Raw genomic sequence first — 10000 nt, forward strand, 5'->3', positions numbered from 1 at the left:
AAAAAGGGGATTAGGCTAAGCATATCTTCCTGTGCTAAAAAGGAGAAAGACAAAAACAAGATGGTGCCATTTACATGTAGACTATAGAGAAACCAAGCAAAGGTCAGATAAAGCCAAACTAAGAAGCTAACCCTTAAAAGTGGACCACAGAACTGAGACATCCAGGGGGAAAGCGGTGAGGACAAAGTGGGGAGGGAATACAATGGACTATAATGGTGGGCTGCGGGTGCTTTGCTGGTGGTGTACTATGGTAACAACATCTAAAGGGGGAAACTACTCTCTGAAATACAGACAACAGTGTAAACCAATGTGACCTCAATAAAAAATAAAAAGGAAGAGAGGGAATACAACTGCAAGAGTCTTCAGCCAGGACCCTGCATTACGTCCAAACAGTTCCAAAGACAGTGGCTTTAAATCAGTATTTTGAACTTTCCCGTTAGAAATTTTTCCAAGAAAGAGCTTGAAATTGTTGAGGTGACAGAATGTGAGCTTAGTATAAACACAAGAAGTGCACAACTCCAGCGTTCTAGGCTACTGGAGGCTAACTTATTTCCAGGGATTTTGTTTAATTCTGGACAAGATTTCCCATGAATTTTCCAGTTTAGGCCCTTCATCTCCACCATCCACATAATCAACATTTCAAATAATTTTTGTAAGTGGGATCCCACTTTTACTATGACTAGAAACATTGGGCACCTTGTGTTCTTTTTGTGTCTTGTTCAATATTTTTAGTCGACAGGGTTTCGTCAACCCCAAATCACTGACCCTGTGTAGGACATCACAAACCTTGGTGGTGGTTTTGTAAGACACATTTCAGACTGCCTCTCAGAGTCTTCAATTCCACTATTTGACAAAATAACTCCTTTATGGGTGTGATTTGGGTTTAATCACTACGGGGAATATGGAACAGGGTTGAGTAACAGAGAAACTTGAGAATTAAAACAATGTGAGCATTTCCAGAAGCATGATTTACTTGAATAGTCCTGAGTCTCCACTCATGAGGAAGCCCACCCCATGAGGAAGAAAAAACTTAAGAACAAATATTTGCTATCCAGTCGCTGCAAGAAGTGTTTTCTTTTAAGTATAGAGGGGATACTTGATATGTCTTAGGCATAAAAGTCTTAGGCAGTTTCACAGCATTTTTTCATTCAGTTTTCCCAATTACTTTGAGAAATGGATCTCATTATTATTCCTGTTTTATAGGTAAGTATAAGTCACTCAAAACAATAATCCTAATAAATAGGGTGGAGAAGACAAGTACAGATGCACTGATGTCCGAAACTTTGTGTTATCTAGAAATCTCTTTCAGTACATTCTTCTTAAGTCTTAGAGCTGTTTCTTGGTGAGTTTAAAAACTGAAGGATAAAGAAAGACATGATTTGGTTTTGGCTTTAACCACTTATATACCTTTGGAATTTATTGGAGGATATCATCATGTGACATTTCTTAACCTGCTGCAGGTAGACCATGCTAGAAAGTCCCTCTTCATCCCAGCCAACTGTGAGCTTGGCCTTCAATTTCCATGCAAATGACTGAACTGGATACTTTCTTATAATCTCCATCACATCCATGGTCAGAAGAAGACATTTCATTGGTCTTCTGTCTCCTTGACTTAGTAATGCTTTCAGTATCTGTTCAAGGTCTTTATACCACCTGTCCTTTCGTGTTTAGTGTGTGTGTGTTTGTTATGCTGTTTCTTCTAATAATGATATGGTTTTAATATATTATTAAAATTATAACAAATCTGTTAAAATGTAAAATTTAGATATTTTATTCATTGAGAACCAATGCTCAAGAATATCCCAACTAGTTGACTTTAGTTACTTAAGACCATAAGGCACACAGGCAATAACAAGTTTGAATTTGAATTTGAAAAGTATTCATATGATTGAATTTGAAAAGTATTCATATGATTGCCCAGGGACCCAAGCCAGGTAGAATAGTCCGTCTTATATGGCTCATATGAAGCCTTACCTAAGGGCAGAGAGTTGGTCTAGTCATCAGAATAGACTTATAATTTAAAGGAGCACTGTAGAGCCAATCCCTGCTATGAAGGGAGGAAATGAACTCTAGAAAAGGTTAGTAACTTGCCCGAAGTCAAACAGTAAGGTAATACAAAGACAAAAAAAATCTCTAAAATGGTGATTCTCAAATTTTATTACAGGTAAAAAGGAGATTGCTAAAACACAGATTCCTGAATTATAATCCCTGAGAGTCTGGTTCAGATCAGGGGGTGAGCCTGGAATCTGTATGATTAATAAGTCTGCTGGGTAATTTGGCAGCTGATGATCCTGAGACCACACTTTAAGAAACACTAATCTGGAATCTGGCTCATGACTCTCAGCCCTAGTTCTTCCCAAAGGACTGATGCCTCTCCACATTAAAAACCATCCCAAACAATGTGTAAGACCTTTTGATTCATATTAGTGCTTTTGTTTCCTGACTCAACAATTCCTGATTGCTTCAATCATTGAGTATTTTTCCTTCACTCAATTAATCAGCCCCTATGATGATCCAGGAACTGTGCCAGGAGCTAGAAATACAAATATTAAAACACAGCCCCACCCCCAAGAAACCCATACATAGCAACAGTAGCAACTGCTGCCTCCTGAGTGGTTTATGTCTGTATGCTTCCTATAGCTTATCTTATTCGCTTACCTCCGCCTTACCTCTAGGAAGTTTGTACATGGTAACAACATAATTTGGGAGTGTTTGATTCATAGACTGAAGTCACAGTATCATGCATATTCTCTGAAGTTTATTTTTCACACTCAACAAGTCTTAGTAGTATTTCTTTGTCAGTTCTTTGTAAATGTCTAATGTATAGATACATGTAGGTTATAGTCAACAGAATCTCCCAACATTGATACACCAGTTATGATTTGACCATTCCTAGGGTGACAAATATTAAATCATTTTCTCCTACTACAGATTGTGCCATGACATATTCTAAATTGTTATTTCTCCTTTTTCGAGGAGATAGAAGTTCATTACACTGCCCAGTGTCTCACAATGCCAGAACTAGATTTGAAATGGACATATCTATATCATCAAACACCATAAATTTACTTTCTTTTCATTGTTATGCCCTTTTTTTTTTACAATTTTTAAAAACATTTATTTATTTACTTATGCATACAGAACTGGGGTACAGGCCAAGGCACAGGTGCGATGAGAGGATTCACCAGAGACAGAGTGGGGAGCAGAACAGGCAGATCAACGAAGTACACTGCTGAGGGGAGCAGTGGGTAAGACAGGAGAGGTCTGCTGTGCCATGTGGGTCACCTCCAGGGCAGGGTTCAAACTCATGCTGAAGTAGCTTCTTAGTGCTGTGCTTTAACCTGCCGCGCCACCAGGGAGGGCCCTGTTATGCCTTTTAATAATTGCAGTTGAATGGGGTAAGTTCCAGATGAGGTGGCACTACAGGATCACCAGTTACTGATGGAACCTCAGGGTCCTCTGGGAAAGTGACATTTGAGCAAAATCTTGGAATCTGGACAGAGAGAGAGAAAGTACTCTAGAAAGAGGCACAGATTTATTGCCAACCAATCAATCCATGTACAGATGCTTTACTAGAGGAATCCTATAGTATATACTTGTGGAGTGATTCACAGAAAGAAGACATCATATTTGCAAACCAGCATCATCTTTGGGGTGGGAGTATTAGATTAATAACCTAGTGAGTACAGTATAAATACGACCTCATTTTACAGCCTTAGCAGAACCCTGGCAATGAGAGGTCTGTGGGCCTCTGTCTACACGTATTGGTAAAGAAATTCACCCTGAGAAAGTGCTATCTAGACTCTGCCTACTTGCAGAGCTGTTTCAAGACTTGCTTAATTCCTGTAAATGTTTTGAGCTCCTCAGAGGTGTGTGTTCTGTAAATAGGTGGTATTAATAGCAGCTGTCAGAACCAAAACAAAACTAAATTGAACTGAAGTCATTTTCTGAGAAAGAAACACAAGTGTCCATAAAACACAAGGCCCACTCTGGGTCTGTTGCATGGACTCTTCTTTAAAAGCATGCTGAGTCTCCTAGAGGGCATGGCAACCGCTCAGGCCCTGATCTCAAGTGGGAAAATTCAGGAGACAAGCTGGGTTTTCTAACATTTAATTTCCCAGCTGATTACTGTGATTAAGAGCCCATCTGGCACAGCCCATTTGTGAGGTGTGTGTGCAGGGAAGTGGGACTCTGGGAAAGGCAGAGATCTAACAGGAAAACAGAACAGGCACGGTGGAGCCAGTGCCATTTTGGAATCCTCAGTGAAGATATTTAAACAGGAATTTCATCATAGTAGATAGAATGCATGAGGCTGGGAGGCCATATGTTGTAAGGAAGGCAGTCAGAGAGGGAGTGTTTCTTTCTCTGTGGGCTTTTATGTGAGCTTAGTGAGGATTTGGTGATGCTTTTGTCTGCCATGGGTCTAGGGGGGCTATGAGTCTGCTCAGAAGAAAATCCAGCTCCAGGTTCCAGCAGCCACCTGCCAACCATCTCTCCCCACAGACTCATGGAAACAGAGCAGAGGTTGGGGGGACACCTGTTTACACTCTTGCACAGGGGTGGACTGAGAATTTAGGGTGGGGGTTACTTTGGAGCTTGTGTTCTACTTATTATTATCTTCCGCAAAGACATGGGGGGAGGAGGGGGTGCAAAGGGTGTCGGAGGAGGGGATGCAAAGGCCATATGTTAACTGTCCTATCTTCACAGATCCATTAGCATTGCTGCAGCTCCAAATCAATCCACAGGCAAGTCAATCTCATAAGCACTAATAGGACTTACAGATGTGCAGAAACCAAGGTTGGGATGCTCAACTGAACTCTCGGATGGAATTTCTGGTAATTTTTCATTACCCAGGGGATCCTATGTAAGCCTGTTCCATACAAAGCTTTTATTGTATTTTATTTCTGAGCTCCAACCAGGCTTCCCCTTTGGAGGTCAAGCCTCTAAGTCTCCTTGAAAATTCCCATCTACAAGGTAGAGACTCCTGACTCCTGTGATCACCACTTCTGTGGGGACTCCAGGTCCACACGGAAAACTCATCAGTGACTTGATCTTGATCCCTCGCTGAGTGCACACAGGTCACTGAAAAACATCTGGTGGCCCTGACCCTTTGTGTCCATTTGCCAAATGGATTGAAGGTGGGGAGGAACTGGAGATCCCATCTGTGGTCCTCCACGGGAATGGAAGCATGGACTAGGTAATGGTCTGACTGCAGGAGAACTGGAGAGCTCTCCTGGTTTTGTTCAGTCCACAAAGGATTGAGAGCCTTCCTTCAGTAGTTGCAAGAGGTTCTTAGGGCCCCGACTAGGAATTTGTCCTCCACCATATCTCAGAAATGTGAAAATAAAATTGGTTCCCCCACAGTTGGAATCAATACCTAATTGCTTTAGGAGAGATTTCTACCTCATGTCTCAGGAAGGTGGATTTCACAGCTCATAATGAGGAGTTCAGCAGAGAAAACTGGAACAATAGGAGAGAGATCATCTCTGCTCTGGTCCCCCACGGCCTCTGTTTCTGAAAAGGGACTTAGACTTTAATTACTTGGACCATGGGCTGAAGCTTTATCGTCTTGCAGGAGCAGAGGCCCATAAGGAAAGCAAAACTATAGATTTGCAGTGAGACTTCAGTTTACAGGGTGAAGCATCCTCAGGGTATAAGGGTTTTTTGACAAACTCTGTCTGTGATTGCGTAGCTTGAATAAAGAGCAAGTCTACTGATTTTAGGTTATGTTCAGCCCTAGCTGTCTAACCTCCTTACACGAGGGAATCTATCAAATTCAGTGACACAGGATTCAAAGCATCCATTACAGCTTCTTTGCATTGCCCTGCTCTTCACTTAGCACCAGGAACCTACCAGAATTCCCAGGAGAAATGGTAATACCAGTCTGATTCAGTTGCATTTCCCAGAGAGTCTTCATTGTAGAATACATTGTCTCATCTAGATTCTAAGAGGTAATAGGTTAGGATGAGTGAACTTGGTGTCCTTGACTGCGCAGAAATTGCTTTTTTTGTGATGTTCTTGACTTCAACAGAGACTCAACTGTCACTGGTTTTACATCTCAGTGATTTGGGAGCTGGGGATAGAATATGTTCTGTTCTTATTTTCTATTGCTCTAGTAACTTACTGTGTACTCTAAAAAGGGTGTGAATAAAATTTTAAGACATTTCATGCAAGATAAAAATAACAAACTCTTGCTTTATTAGCTAGAATGTCTAGAGATGACATAATAGCAATATTTTCTAGGAATGAAAAAATTTGGTACATAGAGCCTGCTAAACAATTCTTCATTGTCATGAGAAAAACAAAGAAATGCTGATATAAGAGGAATTTGGGGTCAGTTTGGAATGGCAAATCCATGGTATATGTTTCATCTTTGACTTTCTCCCTGTATGAAAGTAATAACTTATCAAGTGCTCATAAAACTCATTCCTACTGAGATCAGACAGGATTTCAGAATTCTCACTTTGTGCTCCAGGCAGCCCCTAACAGTCAGTCAGAGATGGCATAGGGACGTAGGGACTTAATTTAAAAAAAATAAAATAAAAAAGTGGCATCTTGAGTTCTTCATGGCATGATTAAAATATTTTAAGAAGGATGTTTGGATTATCTCTGTGGCTTTTGCCAGACATTTCTATTTACAAATAATTTAGATAGGATTTAAGATTCAACTTTCCACTAACCCCACCCATTCTTGTCTATCACCCCAAAAATATCACACACCCCAAAATGGGAAATATGAGCCTGCTTTTATGAACCATCCATGAGGTGATGTCTGATCCATATTAAATGTCAGAAATAAATTATTTATGTGCAATGAAAATTCTGAGATGTAATTATATTGTGGATATTAATCCTACCGATGAATAGCAGCTTCTGCATCTTGAATACCCCCTGAGGACCACTACTAAGTTAAAGTTCTACTTTACTTTGATAACCACTTGCCCTGGGAATAGATACAAATAGGTGAACATTTTACACAGGACATTTTGAACTTGATGTCCTTTATTGAATTTGTCCTCCTGTCATTTCTGTCTGATGTCTGAAAACAAATAAAAATTCAGTGAGTGCTAACGCTGACGCCAGGTGATAGACTGAAGGACCTTTGGCTGAATATAGAGAAGCTCAAATCATTTTGTAGAATTGGGAGTTTGTGACCTGTTTATTATCTGTTACCAAGGACCAAAGCTAAAACAGTGCATGACTGTAGTGGCTTAACTAGAACACACTTCTTTTTTATCCATAAAGTTATTTATTTTTTTGAGAAACAGGAAGCAGTAAGTTTTTGAAAAATATTTCATCCCTTATGTTTTCTTTATGTGTTCCATATCTTAATTGACTCAGGGTGATGAAAATGATTAAATTCTCCCTCTAGACATTAAACTAAAGTTCTTCTTACTGTCATTTCTTTATTTGTAATTGAGGTAATATTAGGAGATCCTCATCAGGTTTTGCCAATGTAGTGTACCCAACACCAAGTCAGCCATGGTCCACATCATAAAGTCCACCCTTTTTATTCTTAGCGCGCCCTCACCCTGCTTCAGTTCTATAGTTGGCTTTCAAGGGTTAGTTTTTAAGCTTGTCTCTCTGACTCTTAGTTTAATTACTCTATAGTCCAATATTAGTGACACCATCTGGTATTTCTTTCAGATTTATTTCACTTAGCATTTTCCCTTTCATCTCCATCCATGTTGCCTCAAATAGTATGCATCTTTTTTGAATGTTGACTAATATCCCATTGTGTATATATACCACACTGCTTGATCCAGTCATCTGCTTCGGGGCACTTAGGTGATTTCATAATTTGGTTATAATAAATGGTGCCACAATAAACAGGGAGATGCACATTTCCTATCCAATTAGCATTTAAAATTCTTTTCAGGTAGACGTTTAGGAGCGGAACCACTGGGTCTTATGGCAGACTCATTTTTATTGCTTTGCTTACTGCTTAGTATAAAGGCTTGACCAGTCTGCATTTCCACCACCAGTGGACGGGTGCGGGGGACCTTGGCCAGCAAGGCCGAGGATTGGGGTCCCAGGGTCAACGAAAGGAGAAGGCAGAGAGTCGATCGATCGTGCAGCAGAGAGAGCTTTTTTGTGTCGTACAGCTATATATATATATGTATACAAAGAAGGCGGTGCAGTTAGTGCCGGTGGGGGGTGGTCTTGATGGTTTGATGTCTCAAAGGCCAATGGGGTTGAGGGGAGGGGGCCGTCGTCATCTTAAGGGAGTCTACACTTATCTCAGGAGCCAGAGATAAAACCTTTCTCAGGCACAGGAACTTGCTGAGCTCCGAGCGAGAAAGGAGTGGGAGAAGGGATTACGGTGTGCTGTTTTCTCAACCGGGATATTTACCCTAAGTTCCAATCAAGTGTTGTTTTGTGCATAGGAGGCAAGGTCCTGGTCTCGGTCCCCGACAGACGGGGGTTCCCTTTTCTCCACATCTTCACCAGCACTCGTTATTGCTCTTTTCAATTTGGGCCATTCTCACAGGTGAGAGAGGATGTCCTTGAGGTCCTGCTTGGCTTGTCCCCTATAAGTGATGATGAACATTTTTTTCATGTGCCTGTTTAAAGTCTGCATGTCTTCTTTGGAAAAAATATCTGTTTAGTTTTTCTGCCCATTTTTTAGTTGGGTTATTGGTTGTTGTTGAGTTGTATGAATTTTTTGTAGATCTTGGCTATCAGTCTCTTAAATGTATGATGCACAAATATTTTCTCCCATTCGATAAGTGTCTTCCAGTTATGGTTTCTTTTTTTGCGCAGAAGCTTTTTCTAGTAGTCTGAGGTAGTCCCAATTGTTTATGTAGAACACATTTAATTGACCTCTGATGGCAAACTTTAACACAAGTGTTTGGTTGCTTGTTCTTTGGGGTTACCCAAGATGGGAGCTGCTGCAGTACATGTGACAGTGCTTCCTAATCCTAATATCTTGAGTAATTATAGGTGACACAAAATGGCCTACTGACAAGGCAGAGTGAGAGAAAAGGCATCTTGAAATTCCTTCACCTTGACCTAGGACCCCTCTCCAGTTTGAGGAAGGGAGGCCCATCTTACTTTTGATGCTACAATTACAATAATGTATGAGCTTTGGAAAGACAAAGCTTTTCTCTCTGTCAGTTCTCCATTGCAATATGAAGTAATTAATACCAACTGGAGTTAGGAGACAATTACTGAATGACGTGTAAAGCATTTTGTAATCTGAAGCATTAGCTCATAAAAAGATGGAGAGGCAAAACATTTTGTTCCTTACCCTGTGTATGGGGCACAAGGCTGAATTTCAGGGTGGAGTAAGCGAAGGTCAATTTACAAAATTGGAAAAAGATGTGGTCTTTGACCTCACGGCTAGAAGTGAGAGATTGAGATGGCAAGTAGTAGGCACGTTTACGAGTATGTAATAATGTCTAACATGAAGTAAATATGCAGTAATTTTAATCAATATGTTACATATAAATATGTTTATTTACAACTTTGTACATACCCCTGTAAAAACTAGAAAATGTATTACTTTATACTTTGAGATGGGTCAAAAGGATTTGAGTTTGTAGACTATCATTATTTTCTTTCTGCACCTCAGAGAACAGATTTCCTTACAGATTTTCCAATGTGATGTGAAAAACTATTTTCATCTGAACTCACTTTTTCTGCACTTTTGCTGTTGCCCTCTTCCTTCCAGCTGAAACCTAACTATGTTGATCATTTGTTTACTGGCATCTTTCTTTTTCCCCCACAAAGGATTGGCAGGGGTGGAAGGGCAGGTGGTGCTGTAATGAAAGGTATCTAATATGTTTTCATTTCTTTGGGGAATTTGAGACAGCAGTAAGCTGGCGTAGAAAGGAACATATTTGGAAAAGACCCATCCATTGCAGGACAAGTTACATTGATCTTGTACATTAGTTCTTCCTCTCTTTGGTAATATTGCATCACCAGTGTCCTAGCAAACAGGCCTTCACACGAGGGTAAGACAGTTCTCATTCCCAGCAGACAGACAAACAGGCCAACA

This window comes from Condylura cristata, unplaced genomic scaffold (genome assembly GCF_000260355.1).
Source record: "Condylura cristata isolate star-nosed mole 26May11 unplaced genomic scaffold, ConCri1.0 scaffold00025, whole genome shotgun sequence".
In the NCBI taxonomy this organism is placed as follows: Eukaryota; Metazoa; Chordata; class Mammalia; order Eulipotyphla; family Talpidae; genus Condylura; species Condylura cristata.